This window comes from Larus michahellis, chromosome 1, assembly GCF_964199755.1.
Source record: "Larus michahellis chromosome 1, bLarMic1.1, whole genome shotgun sequence".
In the NCBI taxonomy this organism is placed as follows: domain Eukaryota; kingdom Metazoa; phylum Chordata; class Aves; order Charadriiformes; family Laridae; genus Larus; species Larus michahellis.
Window position 1 is genome coordinate 98,801,099 of NC_133896.1, and position 19,162 is coordinate 98,820,260.

Below are 19,162 nucleotides of genomic sequence, written 5' to 3' on the forward strand. Positions count from 1 at the left end.
CTTAGAGTCAAATAAAAAGAAGCCAAAGATCACACGTAAGAATAGACTTTCAGCTGTTGATGTATTTTGCTTTGCAGCCATTATGCCATGCCTACTGGGAGACAAGGTAGGAAATCGGCTATTAAATAGTAGTACCAGAAGCAGCCATGGAAGATTTATAAGAATTACTGATAATGTTGCCTTAATTACTATTTCTGTGGATGCATTCATAAGCAAAAAATGTGGATTTGGGGTGATAGGCTTCTGTAGGAAATGATGGGAGAAAGAATATTCTTTTTTTTAGATGGCTTGCTTTATACTGTTCTGGTTTGGGGTTTTTTTGAGAGGCAAACCCCCAAATTATGGTAGACACAGCACCATTTTAGAAGGGTATATGGACTTCAGACTGGGACTGGCTTCTGTCTGACCTGTACAGAGCACAAACAGAATGACGTTGGGTCTGTCTGCACCCACTGGGGTAGATGTGTTCTGTATGGTGTTTTTAAGTGTGTATGTGGTTGCGTTATGTAAGGATGAAAGCCTTGGCAAATATTCTTGTATGCATCTTCCACTACATAAATAATTTTGACAGCTTTGTTGAATAAATCAGGATTGACTTCATATATACAGTCCTTGAACACTTTTCAAATGTTTTCATCTAAATCTCTTCGATTTCACAACCTGTTTACGATGATCTCTTAGAAAGCCATTTGGCTCTAGTGAAAGCTTCACTCAGTGTCTGTAGACGTAATGTATTTCTTCAGCATTACAGAACAGCAGTAAGACTTACCAGCAGCACTACTGCAGCTTCTGCAAATGAAGTATCTTTTATACGAACACACTGTCACTAAGGATAAAGGTGCATCTTTTCTTCAAACAAGAGAAACTCCAGGAATTTGATTAAATGGATCTGTACGAAGGAAATCTGCATATGATTTATTACTACAGCAGATGTTTTAGTGTATGTGATTTTAAACTGAATGCCATTTTCCTGCTACATGAGTTTGTTGCAGCTGTCATTTAAAATCCTTTTATAGATGGAGAAGTGCGGATAGCTGTACGTACCTTGGCTAAAGCATCTCTGCTGTAGTGTCATCTCATAGGGCCTCACATTTTCCCAAACTTCTGCTGTTTCTGTCTAGGTGGAGAAGGAAGACTTTGTCTTTTCTCTGCTTAGCTATGAATCCATTTGATAAGGTTCGGCTCAAGTAACGGCATCACTTTTGAGAATGAAATAAAATACATTTTTCATTATTAAAGAAAAAGGTTGTAGTCTTTTTGAACAGCTGTACTGCTGAGGTGGGTGTGGGTAGAATGTTGAAGTCTGGTGGGAAAGTTGGCAGAAAGGGCTTTTTGCATTTGAATGTGCTTAGAAAAAAATAGCTCTGAATAATTTACTTTTTTGAGGGGGCTGGGGTCATTACTAAAGAAGAATATTCTGAATAGGTTATTTTCCTCATAAGCTTAAATGCTGTCATTTTGGCATGATTCAGGTCTGCGAACAGTGCAAAACTAACCTGCCTTTGAGGCAGGTTAGAGAACAGAGGCTGTTCTCTTTCTGGACTCATGATGCTTTCAGGAGAAGCCTAAAACATGAAGGGAACTCCACAGAAACTTTCTTTCACTCCATTTTTGCACATGAGACTTGCACACAGTCCAAGAGCCTGCTCTCTGCCCCTTTCAGGGTAGGGCAAGCTTCCATGAAAAGAATTAGGAAATTGCTGTTGTACTGTCCTGATTTTGGAGCGAAAAATGCTTTTTACCCTTTGGCCAAGCCCTAGGAGAGATGGTTCTTATTTCCTCCCCATCCTCATCCTATAGAACGAGTAGGAATACAGAAACAAGAATTAATACTTGAGATTCTTCTTAGGATTTTGAGACAGTCATGAATGACTACATGTTATGGCATTAAATTTTTGCCTCTGCACCTCTATAGCACAGTGTACCAGCTATTGAACCTTTAATACATCTCCATGTAGCATTTACCTATCTTCTGTTGACTTTCCCACCTGCACCCATTGAGAGTGACACTAAATCTTCCAGAGGAACATTTATGGAGATGCTCCTCTGAGCTTTCTAGTAACTTGGAATAGCAAAGACACTCCAAAGTGTGTGGGGGTGGCTGCTTAATACCAGAGTTATTTCTATTACACTTCATACAAGTTAGAATTCAAGTTATGATGCAAAACCAGTGAATTAATGTGTTTCTTGGTCCTTTTAGGGTCAGTTTTTTGAAGCCATACACTTATGTTTGGGAGATTGATTCTCTTGGATGCCAGAACTTTAATCTCAAGAGACCTGTATTAAAGTAATTTAATATCAGAGTCACGGGGCTTGTTTACATGGGGAAATTGACCAGCATTGCTACACAGAACAGCTTTATTCAGTGTAACTCCCCCATGTGGACATTTTGCTCTGGAATAAAACTGACTTCATTTTGAAATAATTACTCTTACTAATTGTTCCAGAATAGAGTGTCCACAGGAGGGAGTTATGCAGAAATAACTAAAACAGAATAGTTACAGCTCAGCTGATTAAATTCACTGGGTAGGAATGCCTTGTGCAAGGGTGGCACAAGATTTCCAAGGGTAAAAACTCAGCAGTTACGGTCAGCTCTACTCTCATCGACAAACTGGTTTGCTGCTAGTGTTAGCTGTTTCTCCTATACAAAGATTTGTAGTTTCCACAGTGCTCTGGGAAACTGCAGCAATTTTGCTTTGATAGTGTTCTCCAAATAACTCAATAAATTGAATATAAAATATGTCTTTGTCTTCTCCCATCCCCCGTCCCGCCGCAATGTCATTTCACTTTCTAAATTGAATTTACTTTTGAACATATAATTCTTGTGTGAAAAATAAGCTTTTGATTTTTTCTTACTGTGCTCCCTGACCTGCTGGTATTTGTCAGTTCACTGACCCTTCATGCCTCTCATTACCTCTGAGTTGAAGAATACCTTCTTGAAAGATCCATTCACCCTTGGTCACCATATGGTCAGCTTTTACCACTAAAAGGATGTCTGGTTTTTTGTTGGGTTTTTTCCCCCCTGTAAGGGCAAAGACCTGTTTGCTGATACGACATTCTCTCTGTTTTCTAAAATACATTTCAGACATTGCTGATAGCTGCCTGAATTTGAAATGGCTGGGGAAAAAACAGATGGTAAAGAAAAGTAAAATTGTAACTTCTAACATAAAACTTGCAGTTACAAAATATGTTTTATGACTCTTTGGAAATCTTAAGGAATTGAGGTTTTGTGCAGTTTTGTGCAAGCTGTTCTGTAAAGGTAAGAGTTGTATGTTTTAGTCCTAGCTCTACTAAAGAATCAGTATGTGGCCTTAGTGGAATCTCTAATGTGTCACCATTTGCTTTCTCTGTGCACATAGCCATGCATAGACATGCTATAAGTCATGTCTTATAGTTGAAATCATCAGGTAACAGGTGTCATGCCACTGCAAGTGCTAAACGTTACTTTGTATTGCTAAACTTGCAAGTTCTTTATCATTCAGGGCAGTGGTTTAAGAATGGGAGCAAAGGTGCTGAAACTCAACCTCTCAGTGATATGTTGTGGGCAGTAATGAGCCGAGTTCTTGAAGCCAGTTCAAAGTTAGGTGGTTGCATTGCCATAGAGATGAGTCCGAGTTAATATGCCTCATTTTCCAAGATGTAGCACTGTCCTAACATAAGCCACTCATGATGCACAGTAACCTGGCTACCTCTAGGAGTGCTGGCACAGCAGGCTTGCAGCCAGCCAGAATATACAGTGTAGACATTAGATATAAAGTTCCTGGGTGAGGACTGCAAGGGATTTGAAATAGTCACCTTGACTGAACCTTTTAATTGGGTTTCTAACTTGCAGAAGAGTATCCCTAGCCAGTGTACTGTGAAGGAAGGAGTGAGTGGAGAAGAGGTCTGAAAGTGGAGGAGAAGTTTAACTATATTTAAAATCAAAGTTAACCCAGTAGAATGAGGTCAGCTGGCTCACTGTTCTGACTATAGCAACATGGATGTTTCAAAATAGTGACAACTGCTAGTACAGAATAAAAGAACCTGCACTGAATCTAGTGTGTCTGTGGTGAAAAGGACAGAACATGCCAAGACTGAATGAAGTTCTCGGAATCACAGAAAACCAGCTAAACCAGATGGTTCCTTTTCCTTCCCTCAACAAATAGCCTATCCCTTTACCTGTGCTGTTTCCAATGAACAGAAAAATCACTGGAATCCTCTCCATCCTGCAACAGTCCTTTACATACTGAAATATTGCTGTTCCTTCTCCCTTTGGTTTTCTTTTCACTGGAGAAAACAGTTTCAGCTTACTCAGTTTTTGCTCATAGGTCTGGCTGTGTAGATCTCCACTTGTTTTTGTTGCTCTTTTCCAGGCTGATTCCAGCAAGTTCATATCTCATTCATGCACTGCACTTGAGGCTTTACCTGTACCTCACCTAGATGCTGAAGGGCTACTTCATGTATTCTAAGTACTTTATATGTTTTGGTATGGTTTTTATTTGCTCTAGTTTTAATATGAAAAAATACAAGTGAGTGCTTTTGCAAATAAACCAAACTTATTCATTCAAATTCAGACTAAGACTCAAAGTAAAACAGGGAAAATGGGCTAGACCTGGGCTGCCACTGATCTTAAGAAGAGCTGGGAACAAGGAGTGATTTCCTCCCACGGAAGCAATGTAAGAGGAGAACCAGGAAAATGACAAGAGAAGGAGCAGCCAAGTAGAAGTGAGATTCTCTCAGCTAAAGGCAACAGAAAGATCAAGCAGCTTTAGATTAAAAAGGTTGTGCCTTGGTGTTAGAGCTACAGTTCAATTGTTTCCTCTAACATGAGACCCATATGCATCATGCTGTTAATTTAAACAGGGCGTTTCTAACTTGGATTAGGCAGTAATAGAGGCGTGCAGTCCCCATCTGTGTCTAGAGACTGACTGTATCAGGACTGCTTGTATTCAGATCAGGCTAACTGGAGGCAATCTCTCTAAAGTATCACTGTTTAACTGTGCTATGATTAATAAATTTGTTTTGGCTGGCTTGATGTGGAAAGAAGCAGAAAGTAGAGTGAGGATTAAAGAGGGAGCTGGAGAAGACCAAGGGAGTCAAATGATCAAAAGGACTTGGTTTTCTTTTGTGTTATGAAAGGTATATTCACTTTGCCATGACTTAAACGTTTGCATTTTAGCTGAAAACGGGCCCCCACATTATCCATGCTGCAACTTTAGCAAAGGTCTTCAAATGTTATCCTGCAGGGTCACTGTGGGTAGTTTTGTCCAGCACACTTTTTCCAAGCGTTTGCTGTGGCAGCAGATTTTGCTGCTTTCCTTCAAAACAGCGTCTCAGGAAAAATGAAGAAAGTATTAAAAATTAAAAGCTATAGAAGGAGCTCAGGTAGAGCAGAGAAATCTCCTAATATGGCCACAAAGTGCTGATTTGTAACAACTGAGGCTTTGACCACTGAAAACTTTTAATGCCCTAACTTCTAATACAGTGCAATGCCTCTGTGGGAAGAGACCTCTTAAATCTGCACTTAATTCTGACAAGTTGTACTGAGGCACTGAAGAGATTTTTGTAAAGAAGGATGTCAGACAGATCTGTTTCTTCGCCCTGGTTATTGAGTCACTGAATTCTGAAATTAGTTGTCTACGTGTCCAGTGATATGATACTTTTCAGTCACTGGATAATTACCTCTGCAGAAAGAGCAGAGCAGAACATTATCCCTGTGCTCCCATGTGTCCTCATTTCTCAGCAGATTTGCAGAAGACTGTTAACAGGAGTACAGTACCACTAAAATGGGTCACCCACGGCACTGCTGACTGCCCTGTTTCTAACACGTGGCATTGTGTCAGCATGAAGAATCCCCTGAGAGAATATTTACTTGAGATTGACTAGTTGGTAACTGTAACTGTTAAACCAATATGCATTTAACATTGTCTTCATTAAACTGAGAGACAGGGTGTTCATTAAGAAGAAGAATGTTTCTTCTAAATTAAAAGAAACTATAAATCAGACCAACTGCTCGCCTGTTAAGACTCCTCCAGCTGCTGTGCTGGAAGAGAGGGGGTTCAGTGGGAAGAGTTTTTCAACAGCACTCAGGTGGTCAGAATAGTCTCCAAGATCCTGTCCTGACATACAGCATTGCAGTTTTTTCAGTAGCAGCAACTCATGTTAAGAGGTGTCTGGATATTAAGAAGAGGACAGTGGGCACATCATTCATCTGTCTCCCTGGACAGATCCCGGCTGACATACAGAGGATCCCTGTTTTCCCCCCACACACACACTCCCTGTGCAACTCCAGCAGTCAGCTCTGTGCTTCCTCAGGCCTCTCACCCCTCAGCTTGCTATCTTCTCTAAATATCCCAGTCCAACATGATTGCCTGGGACATGTGATTTGGTAGTTATAAAGCAGTTCGCAACTGTGCCCAATTAAAAGCTTCAACGTGAAGCTGTCCTCAGAGAGCTGCAAGATCTGATCAAGGGGGTAAAGATTGGTTTTTCTATCCTCTTAGCTTGGCATGTGAAGCTGTTTCTTAAAGAATTTAAACTATGTAATTGAGGCTCTTTGCTTTGTTTTGTATTTTTCTTGAAACAGGACTAATATGGAAATTTAAAGATACAAGTGGTCCCTTCTGAAAGTTCCTAACATTGCTATCAGTATCATTCCTTTTTATAAACAGAACTGTTACAGTTCTAAGAAATAAAGTATTCAAAGAATGCACTCATAAAAGATTACGCATACAATGGAATTTTTTAGCCTCAATGGGAACAGAAGGCTTTGTGAGAAGTGTTTGTGTGCAATGAACATAATGTTTAAATCAATTTTTAAGCCGTTGCTAATGAAACACCACCCTTTGAATAAGGGTCTACAAGGCATGCGTCTTATAGATGCACAACGTACCGGCTCCTGCCCAGCATATCAAGGCCCCAGGGGTTTGGAGTGTGAAACAACTGTTCAAAAAGAACCATGCTAGAAGGGGAGGGGAGCAGGGAAACAGCCCGAAATGTAGCTTGGAGTGATGTGAGATTCCCTTAGCTCGTGTTTTCTGTAGTTTCATCATATGATTTGGCAATTCTGCAGAGCTGGTGTTAAATACATCACATGGGAGTGCGACAGAGATACTTCTGAGCCTTGGATGAGTGACAGACCTCACAGAAAAGTAGTTACATGACAGTTCCTATCTGTTCCACTTTTGTAGTCCAGCTTTTTGTTTCTGTTGTGGTCTTCAGTCTGTTTCTCCAATCATGTAACTGGGTTTCCTTGAGGGGGGCATGGCTGGTGACACTGCCCCTACCCAGATTTTTCAATCAATGGGGAGGTTGAGGGCATCCTTCAGCTGCATCCTTCCTTCACAAACATTATCTGCTGCTAGAAGTCCTCCAGGCAGATACCCCTCACAACTCAACCCCAGCATTGCTCAAGCTTAGCAATACAGAAATACAGTTTAGGAAGAAACGGTCATTCTGGCGGTTTGGTGAATGGTTCAGAAGGGTATGTACCCTCCAGCCTATGAGTTGCTTACAAATCATTTCCTCAGAGATCTGTGAAAGTTTGTTTCTTGAGTCTGCTATAAGGTTCACTCCTACACGATATGGTTTCTTGGTCTCGACTAGATACAAAACCTTGCCATTGCAAAAGTTCTCTTGCACACGCATTTGTTCCTACAAACTTTAACAAATTACAAGCAAAACAAGACACACAAAAAAAGCCACTAAGTAAATTTAGTAGTTCTTTAATCAAGTGAATGTTTAGATCAACTGTTGCACAACAGTTGCTCAGAACTACATGGAGCTGAGTATCTCTGGTATGAATTTATCTCTGGAATTTCCACCGGTTAGCGGAGTTTGTTACATACTCATTTCAGCAAGGATAACACACTGGAAAATAAGCCACTGGGAAATACTGCATCTAGCTAGACCCTTCTTTGGTCTTTTTTTTTTTTTAGTGGTGTTTTTGTTTAACTGTCACTGCATCTGGTGAGCACATTCAGACTGGAGAGACCAAAAAAAATAAAAGCATAGAGAGCAAGTGAGAAGTTCCTGGAATGTTACAAGCTGCTGTGTCACTGGGAATGGCAAGGCTGGCAGGCAGAAAGCTCCTCTCTCCAAAGCTGACACTACAGTGGAAAAATTTGATACTTATTAGGTAGTGAATTGACTGAAGCCATAACTTTGAAGTAAACGTGCAGTTGCAAACAAATACCGAATATCCTACTCTTCTTAATTAATTTCTCTTCCCCTTAATTCGTATACCCTATGCTTTTTAAGATATGCTTTCTGAACTGTATTCTTTAAAATCTTATGGTCCACATGGCCTTATGTTTTGTAGACCTAAGGGCTACTGTACATTTTAAAACTATTTCAATGATTTTTATTTTAAAGTGATGGTCCCACTTGGAGAATAAAACAGATTATCGTCTAATTACAGTTTACAGATTCCACTTGGGATAATGCAAAGATTACCTTGTATGCATTAAAACAAAAGAAATTATTTCATTCTATCATCTGCAAAGCTAGAGTTGTCCCGAATCCTCAGAGAAAGCAAAGCCTGGTTCCCATGCTGTCCTGTGCACCATATTTCCCAAAGAATGCTATCTTCTGGCACATATGGCTCCTTTAGCCTGCAAATGTATCAGCTGTTGTCTAAACCAAGAGGATGCATTGTCCTTAGAAAGAGCAGCAAAGCCAGAACCGTGAAAACAGAAAACCTGTACCTTCGTCCTTCATACCTGGACTTATGCCATTATCGGGATTGCATAAGCAAAGTGCATCTTTTTCTAGTCTTCCTTTTACTCTCACTTGTAACTGTGCTAAGAGCTTTTCAGAAGGGGGAAAATCACAACCCAAAACTTAAGGGAGGTGTTGAGGGGGTCTAATTCATATTGACCATTTCTAACCTTTCCTTACCCACCCCTCAAAGGCCTGACCAGGGCGAGAATTAGCCTTAAAATTTACTAATTTCTGTCTGGATTAATGGTTTAGGGCCTGATTCCCAGACCCACTGAAGTAAGCTGAAAGGCTTTCCTTAATTGATCCTGATAAATGACTTCATTGAAGAAGGTTACCTCTCCTGACAGTTTAGGTATTCTTAATACAACTACGTTGCATGGTAAGCAACAATTTTTGCTTCATGACAGACAAAAGTAGCGTTAAAAAGATCAAAACACTACACATTCCAGTCAAATTTGAACGTGGGGAAAAAGAGAGGAGATAAGCAAAGCAGTAACCCATGCAAACATACCTGCAGGTTTCTGTAAAATTAGAACCTGGGGACCTATCCTCCTGTTACGAGTGCAAACTGAACAGCTCCAACGGTGTCTATAGAGTTCCTGTGGTGTGAACAAGTGTAGTCACTTGGTCAAGTGGTGGTGTTCCTCATCCTCCCTCTGCTCCAGTGCTAGTAGCTGTTTCAGTGACCCAAAGGAAAATGTTGTGTTTTTTCTTTTTTTTTTTTAACCCAAATGGGCATTTTTTGCCTGATGTCTTAAAAACTGCAACTGAGTTACAATGTTTTTGGGATGTATCTGCACAGTGATGGTAGTTCCAGCTGAACTCCAAGCCACAAGGGATGGTGACAGCGCACATCATCAGCCATTTTGATGCTGGTAGCTCGGGCAGTAATCCCGCCCCAGCACGCCCAAGCAGCTCCTGGAGCAGCGTGCATCCCAGCGTCCGGAAGCACAGGCGGAGCGCATTCATGCTGGTCTGCACCTGGGTGCATAAACATCCCCCTCTGATGCTTGAATAGCCTCAAAATGTTCCAGTTTTGGTGGAGCATGGCAGCTCATTATGAAAAGTTTGCAACTGCTTTTAGGGGAATGGAAGCACACTGATTTAATTTTCACTTAACATGGAGGGCAGGCGGGCTCACCAGCTTGTTAGCAGCGCTTGGCTGGTGAAAAGGAGGCCATGGAGCCCTGCGAGACAGAGCTGTGGAATGCGCTGTTGCCTTTGAACAGAAACCTTTCATTTCTGTAGACACAGTAGTACAGCACCTGTTAGCCTGCACCGAAACAACGTTTGGGAGCAGAGGAAGGGCCTGGCTCACCTGGAAACCATTGGCGTGTCTGTGGTTCATGAATCTCTGGTGCCACCCAGCACCGGCTGGGTCACTGGTGGGAATCATGGAGACTTTGGTTTCACGCCTGTCCATTAGAACTGCATATATGGGGGCGGTGGGGGAGGGGTGGGGGGTGTTTAGCGTGAGGCAGTCTAAATCATAGAATGGTTTATGTTGGAAGGGACCTTAAAGATCACATAGTTCCACCCCCCCTGCCATGGGCAGGGACACCTCCCACTAGACCAGGCTGCTCAAAGCCCCATCCAGCCTGGCCTTGAACACTTCCAGGGATGGGGCATCCACAGCTTCTCTGGGCAACGTGTGCCAGTGTCTCACCACCCTAAAAGCAAAGAATTTCTTCCTAATATCTAATCTAAATCTCCCCTCTTCCAGTTTGAAGCCATTACCCCTCATCCTATCACTATACACCCTTGTAAAAAGGCCCTCCCCGTCTTTCCTGTAGGCCCCCTTCAGGTACTGGAAGGCTGCTATAAGGTCTCCCCGGAGCCTTCTCTTCTCCAGGCTGAACAACCCCAACCCTCTCAGCGTGTCTTCATAGCAGAGGTGCTCCAGCCCTCTCATCATCTTCGTGGCTCTCCTCTGGACCCGCTCCAACAGGTCCGTGTCCTTCTTGTGCTGAGGGCTCCAGAGCTGGAGGCAGTACTGCAGGTGGGGTCTCACCGGAGTAGAGCAGAGGGGGAGAATCCCCTCCCTCGGTCTGCTGGCCACGCTGCTTCTGATGCAGCCCGGCATGGGGCTGGCTTTCTGGGCTGCGAGCGCACATTGCCGGCAGGTTTCATTTGCTCCTTCTCCTATTCTTACGCAAACATTTGGTCACGCGGGAAAAGCCGACTTTCGTGCCCGCGGGCGGCACTTACGTAAAGAAACGGGCCGCTGCGAAACGACCGGCGGGAAGGCGAAGGGTGGAAGCACCTTCTCATGCGAAAGGCGGTGAAACGGGGACAAAGAATGCGGGGCGACGTTCTGAGAGCTCGGACGGGGCCGGGGGGGAGGACGTGCCGGAGGCGGCTCTGGCCGCCCGGCCCCGCCGCACCAGGTGCGGGGTTCCCCCCGCGCCCCTCCCGCCGCCGCACGTGCGCCCGCCGTGTCGCACGTGCGGCCCCCCGCGGCGCCCCGCCAGGTGGCGCCCTTCCCCTCCCGCAGGCGGCGCGGCGCGGCCCGGAGGGGGGAGGCGGCGGTGGCGGGGTCTCGGATACGGCCGCTGGCTGCCTCCTTCCCCCGGCCGGAGCCGCCGTTGGTTGGTTCTCGCCCCGGGTTTGTGTGCCGGGGCGCTGGTACAAGCCCTTCCCAAGAGCATGGGCTGGGGTAGAGGCGCCCGGAGGGTGGCGGGGGAGCGGCGGGCCCTGCCTCCCGCGTCGCCTTACCCTGGCCGGGGGGGTCCGGCCCTGGGGGAGGAAGGGCCGAGGAGGATTTTGTGCCGTGGGGAAAATTGTTCCGTGTCTAGACAAATTCATAATATGGGGGGAGATGGAGAAAATTACTGATCGTAAAAAAAAAAAAAAGTTAAAATAAAAAAAAGACTTAATCATTCAGCTACCTGAAAGGAGGCTGTGGCAAGGTGGGGATCGGTCTCTTCTCCCAAGTAACCGGTGATAGGACAAGAGGAAGTGGCCTCAAGTTGCGCCAGGGGAGGTTTACGTTGGATGTTAGGAAAAATTCCTTCACCAGAAAGGTTTTCAAGCAGTGGAACGTGCTGCCTAGGGAAGTGGTTGTGTCACCATTCCTGGAGGTGTTTGAAAGATGTAGATGTGGTGCTGAGGACGTGGTTTAGTGGTGATTTTAGCAGTGTTAGATTGATGGTCAATCATCTCGATGATTTTAAGGGTCCTTTCCAACCTAGACGATTCTATGGTTCTAAGTTTCTATGGTTACACCTAGTCTCCCAGCACCCTTATTGTTTAAAGTCCTGTGGGGCAGTCAGAGAGGCTGGCAGAGTGACCAAAGGGTGGGGCTTCATGTTTTTCGCTCCAGCTGTGTCTTAGGAGATAGTGACTAGAGCTGGAGAAATAAAATTTTCATCTAAACAAAATGTGGCCCTGTCATTCAGGAAGAGATACAGCACAGAAATACAAATATTTCAACAAAGCTTTTTTCCTGGGAAAGCTTTGAAGATGGGGAAGAGTGACTTTCACAAGGACCTAAGGATGGGGGACCAGGTTCAGATCCTTGTTCTGTCTGAATTAAGTCTCTGCTCAGAATTGCAGCAGGGGCACAAAACCGAAATGCCAAGTTAAAAAAAAAATACAATAAAATTTCAGATCCTATCAAAGTTTAAATAAGATATTTCGATACCTTCTGTTTTTATGAACATCACTTGGCTTTAATTATATCTAAAGCAAATTTTATTTTGGTAATCTAGAGGGCTACCATGAAATGGAAAATGGAATCAGTGTCCTTCTGTTGGCTCTCACACTGATTGATTGCATTTTTTCCTAATCATGATGAGAGGGTTTTGATTTCTTATCAGGCTGCTAAATTTATGTATGTTCCGTATCTGTTTTATTATTTGCTAGTTATCATAAAAAATGAAGTAAATAAAGCTTGATTGCTTGACAGTTGTTTACATGCAGATGGGATATACTTTTCATAATTTTTAACAAATGCTGTAATATATGTATAAAATATGTAAGTTTCACTTTGGTATTTGGGTCTAAGGCCCTGAGAGATACAAGCATTAATGAATGTTGCAGGCTTTTGTCTCAGTTTGCACTAATTTTACAGTGACTGATAAGCACTCTATTGTATTTCTTAGAAAAATCTGAATTTTCCAGAAATGTCTGAGGTATTACAGTGGCAAAACAACTCATTGCAGGCTTTTGATGATTTTCAACGTGATGACAAACACAGATGCAAATGTGTAATGTAGTGTCTAATACAGGCTCTCTTTAGTTGATTTCTCTGGTATGTTTTTGCAAAATGTTCTTCATTGCTGGGATTATCTTTCCTGTACCCATTCATACATGGGTGTCTTGTTAGTACTTTGCACTGTTAATACATGTTCTTGTTCACTTCTTCCAAGACCAGAGGCTTGAACAAATTCCTGGGGATCCATCACAATGACTCCCCATAGAATGGTGAGGAAGTTCCTTCTCTGTGCCTTACAGTGGGCTCAGCTGTAAAATGGGAATCATGATATTTATCTCTGAGAGAGGTCAAGACTTGTAGGTGAAAAATGTGACTGTAAATTCAAACCTTTAGGAATAGATGAATTGGCCTTATGCTGTCTAAAGGAACAGAATGAAAACCCCACCCTTTTGTGGTGACTGATCCTGTTTCTCTGAAGCCTTTTGGAATAGAACTGAAGTATTTCACATGTACAGAAATCTACACAAAGGCTATCCAAGCTTGTAAAGTGTCAGATGGGCCAAGCCTACTAAATATGTGCAAGATTCCGAAAGCACTTTGGAAACTTATTTTCCTTCCACTGGCAACATTGAAATTTTTGTATCCCTGCATAAAAATGTTTATCATGCATTAAATTATTACCGTATGGCATTTATAAAAATGATTTCCTTCCTCTCACTACTCCAAAAAGAAAGATTAACTTTATCTATACATGCTAATTTTTACCATTGAAGCATTTGCCTTACATGCTGAACGTCCTCTAATCTAAATACCATGTAAGAACATATGTGATCATGATCAAATTATTTGGCTAACAGTAATTTCTATAATGGTAGGTTAAATAGACTCTTGTTTCCACAGGATTTGTATAATGAGAAGAAGGGTGGCGATGATGGGTTTCAGTTAAAAGTACAATTACTTTTGTAACTTACCAAGCTGCATCTTTCAGATACTCATAACTTTCACAACTTTCATGCAGAATTATTGCGTTCTTGCTTCTAGACAAGCAAAAAAATTATCAGGAAACTTTCAACAGAACATATCCACCCTTTTTAAGTTGCACTGGTGCCAAGTATTAGAAACCACAGCCACAACGAAGAAAACGCTTTTACTGCTCCTACCAAAACATAAATGCACACATGCCTATCTTAACAGTAATTTAGCTACATATGCTATAACTTGCCTTTTTTTGTGGCTCTCACTGAGTCCCAAAACTTTGAAGAATAGGTTTTAAAGTTATGACCACTTGCCTAGATTTTTCAGTACCTTATTATTTGCAGGTAGTGTCAAGGACACAGGAAATACTATGTTTTAGCAGTGTCTCTGTACTTATTTTACCTGGGCATACTTGGCAAATTGCAGAAGGGAAGCAACAAACGCAGCTCTTTTAAAATATACTCCCCATCTGTCATGTGTTTTGATGTTCGTCTTCCTTCTGTAATAGTTAGCTCTGATTTTCAGAGTGCAGATAAGTGCTTTTGTGCAATTTAAAGGTTCCAGGTTCTTTAAAACTCTGACATGTTTTCACAAACACTTTAGGAGGGCTGTGAGTTTTGGTGCTGCTGCTGATATACTCAATTAGGAGGCTTAGAAGAACAGGAACAAGTGTTAGGATGAAGGCTCCCAAGTACAGTTGTTTAGTATAAAACTCTTCCTTTGCTTACTAGCCCTTCTATTTGTTGACTATATGAAGATGCCTAAGGAAGACGCTGTGGTAAATTGTAAGTTAACGCATTATATAACACAAAGTTCAAGTGCAGTAAATTTCAGTACAGTCCATGTATTTTTCATATGTGGCTCTGTCCTCAAGTTTCAAAGAAATACACATGCAAGCCAAATTTGAAGAAATTTTTTTTGGAGCTTTCACGCTGAGAAACTTATTCAACCTTTCCAGCAGCTTAGAAAGCCATGCTTTTTGAAAGTTTTTATGTAGGTTCCACTTGTATTGACATTATTAAAGTTGTTAATCATTGCTTTTCCTTCTGGTCTGAATTAGAATGCTGCCCTCTCAGACCCTGCAGATATACTAACTGCTGAGCTAGAAGGTGACCCTCTTGAACATTTATCCTATTTCTTTATTTTCCTTCTGCTGTCTCTCCAGTGTCTCAAAAAATCTTTTTTACTGTACTGTCTCTGCAGGTCCCCCTAGTTTGTCCATCGCCTGCAAAAGATGAAGCAGGCACACTCTAGTAGTGAGAAACTTGTTTCTTGTCTGTTGGTCTGCTTCTTGTGAATTTAGCTACCCATTGAATATGTATATGCCAGTTTAGTAGCTCCACGAAAGATGTGGTATCACATGTATCCTAGGAGAGTTGTCATAGCCTGTCCCTGCTTCATTTTGGTTGTGCTACATGTGTAATTCATAAATAAACATTTATTCACTGAATGTAAATTTGGCTGAATCATTCTGCATATGTGAATCATTTATTCTTGAACAGAGTAACATTCAGTATTCAGTAACTTAAATATTATATAACCACTTCAAAACTTGTCCATTTGAAGGGAAAAAGAAAACACAATTTTCCTCTGGCCTCTTTCCTTCATTTCCGTAGAAACCTTTTCAATTGTGATTCTGCTTTGAAACACAAAAACATTAGCTCCATTTTATTCAACAGAGCTTTAGCTTGTGTTTATCAAAGGCATAGTGGAAAAAAAATAACCTTTAACTGCCTTTGCTTCTGTTATCATTTAGAGCTAACACTGCTCTGAAAGGACTCGAGTTATGTTATGTCACATGCAGCATCAAAGCTATTTACTAAATTTTTAGCATTTACAATACAAGAGCAAACCCACTGCTAGAGACATAGTAAGTGTCACTGAGTCATGCTAAGAATATTGGTTTGTGTGCCCAGCCTCTCTGGTACTGTCAGCAAGATATGAGAAAGTAAATACTTCACATAATTTGCGTAGCATGGACTTTGTTTGCACACTGTCTTGAATGATTACGATTAATGGTGAGTTGCTGAATGCGGCAAGCCGGGAGCTTCATGGAGACACTAGGGTCCATTTTGCAAAACTAACTGCAGTGACTGCTGTTTGCAGATGTACATATTTGTAATTGTACGTTTGCACACATGGGGGTTTATATTAGGACAATAACCATCAGACAAAAAGCTGCAGTCCTAGGTTGTGGAGGGGCTTGTCTGATATAAGACAGGAAAAGTTGGTAGTTCAGTAGCACAAGTGTGATTCACTCACGCAAGCAACAGTGACCTCTGAAGACAGTTTGTAGGGTAACAGGAGGAGGGATTTAAGTATCTGAGAATTTAAATATACATTTTCCGATTAGTTCTGCTTACTTCTTGGAAGTAGTAGTTTGACCATGTAACAAAGTTTTGTTGATGAAGGATCAGCTTTCCTTTGCTTCCTACCTAGTTTGCCATCAGTTTAGTCTGCTTTTACAGACCATGAAAAGCTTGGTAAGTTCTAGGAGGTGGGACATTGCTCTTCCCCTTTGGATGTCTGCAAGTGGCCCCCAGGCTTGTACAAGGCCTCATGCCTTCATCTTTTTTTGAGTTTTTTCACAGAACAGCAAGCTGTCAATCAGCTGGGCTTACACAGCAGGCTCTCATGTGTTTCTCATAACTGTTGTTCTTTTGGCCTAGCAAATTTTTGACTGAGTATGAATAAAAACGCCAGTCTATTTAAGCTAAACTGCTGTTTAATTCTAAAAACAGGGTCAGAGCACAACATTAGAGAAAGAGGATATTAAAATTACACCAGGTTTGTACATAGTTCACCTTTCCAAGGGCCTGACTTTCCAGGGTTCCTAAATAGATCAACCGTTCCATAATTTCTTATATAGAAGAGTCTGATTTTTCAGTCTCAAGACATAATCTCTGTCACTTTCTCACAAGTGTACTTCTTGAAAAATTGTTGAATCCCTGGATTTCCTGCTCTTCCAGCAAGGACTGCTTATCTCTTGGGAAAAAAAAAAAACCACAAACCACAACAGTTTGTCTATTACAGGTTCTGTTAAAAGAAAAAAGAAAAAAGGCTCTTGCCTTATGTCTCAGGTGTATGGTGAAGAGTGTTAATCTAGTCCCACCTTCACTTTCCAGCCTGACTGTCCTGCTATTTTATTAGTTCAGTATCTGTATATAATAAACAACACAGTAAGCCAGTATACAGGATATGGGAATTATCATAGGCAGCTCCAAATCTATTACAGAGGAGAGGCTTGTTCTTTGCTTTGAGTCCAAAAAAGTAAATGAAGAAAGTAAAATGAGATATTATTGGCATTCACTCTCAAAAATAAATCAAGTAGGGAAGGCGTAATTCCTTACGTAGAAACAGTTCGCAATTGCTTTGTCTGTGATCTGCCTTCCTGGTATCTTTCAGACCAAGCATGGGATTTAAAGTATCTAGGTGATTAAAGATCAAGCCTGTTTGAGACTTAAAAGGATTTTGTGCATTTAAGTCCTGCCTGGACACTTTGGGCTATCCTGTCATGCTAATTTTTTCAGTCCCTAATGGTAGAAAACTGGAATGTAACAGTTTCTGGGAGCTAAACTGTATGTCTGCTATGGTACTGCTGGGCTCAGAAAAGCATAGTAGGCCAGCTGCATGTCTAATGTGGCTAGGCTCAACAATCCTGAAAATAGGATGTGGTTTGATCCAAAGTGAGAGATATTAGCTTAATTTTCCACTGTTCCACTGTTCTGTTTACATTACTTCTCTGAGCCTTCCTCAGGCTGAACACTTGGTTGGTACAGTTCTTTGGAAGGGGGTAATTCTCTCTCTCCCTTCACAGGATATTTCTCTGCAAACTCTCAGATCTCTGAGAGCCCCCTCTGTTCCCTCTTACTTTACCTTTGCAGACCTTGGCACTCTGCTAACTGTCCTTCTTGGCCAAAAAGTTCTGGATGTGGCTCCCAGCAGGGCCGTTCAACACTGCTGTTCAGTCGGGCAAAAGGCGGAATACAAAACATGTGCTGCTCCTGCTCCTTGTTACACAAGCTATGCTTCCTGCCTCCCCACTGCCCAGCAGAGCTTGCAGTGCAGCTCCTCTTTAATGAAAACATCTGACAAAAAAAAAAATTGTCTGTTATCAACTTAGGACTCTCAAGATTCTCCTTAAGCCTTTCAGCTCTCCCAGAGTCCAGTTTATTTGATCCTCTGCTGCTTCAGAAATATGCCTTCTGTTTCTGGAGACTGATCCGGTTTTGTGTGATCAACCTTAGGAGGCAGGAGTAGGTAAGGAATTGGAAAATGCTTTTTGATCTTCCACTAAGCAATTACCTATGATATTGTGATTTTCCAAAAATGGTGCAGTCTCTGTTCCTGAAACAGTATGATATAATATTACAATGTGTACCGTGTATACTATTGTGCAAAATAGTGCTGAGAGCAGTATCCTTCTTTTGAAAATACGGTCTGCTACCCAGAAGAAACTTGATACTTTTCAGAGGCAAACATTTGAAAAAAATGTCTTTATGTCGTTGTAAGCAAGGTGGTTTATATGTCTTAAAATATAGGAAGAAACTCATCAAAGGCAAAAGAAATCTCCAAGGTCTTCACAGTTTGAGAGGGCAGAGGTTCGTGACTGGTGGTATTCAGGATGCTGAAGAACTGAAGGCCTTCTGCAAGTGAGGCTGGGCACAATAATAGACTTTGAGCCCTCCGCAGCAATCTGGAAGCAATCTCAGAAAGGGAGCACACCACCTGCTCAGCCCAGTGAAGAGACAAAGCTGCCACAAGCAGCCTCTGTGTAAGGAGGGGAGAACAAAGTTTCAGTGAAGCTCAGGGAAAGGTCCAAAAGACAAACTGAAGGTGCTGGAGCTGGGAGGGGCCGTGTAGAGTGGGTAGTGAGGGCTGATGGTAGCAAAGAAAAAAATACCATGAGATTTTGAACCAAGCATATGAATGGCATTGATACAAACACTGCAGAGGAGGGGAGAGGGCTCTGTGCAGGATGCACAGCCATGAAATTGAGAACACCTGACTTTTACTGCTGGCTGTGGGACCGTGGCACAATCTTCTTGTGTCTGAATTATTCAGCTGTAATCTCGGAGTTTGTCTCGTTGGGAGTATTCATATTATTTTGGCATTTGCTAGGCAAGATGTAAGAAAGAAATACTTAGTAAAACCGTATCTTCAGCAAAAGCCTCAGTGAATTTGAGAACTACGCTGGCAGACACATAGGTACTATCCTGTCATTGACAATATATTTTTTCATGCAAAAGCAATTGATTGTACTTGCTCTGTCGTGTTCTTTATCAACCTCAGCCATTTTAAAGGTGCTACATACATTCATAGATTCTGTTA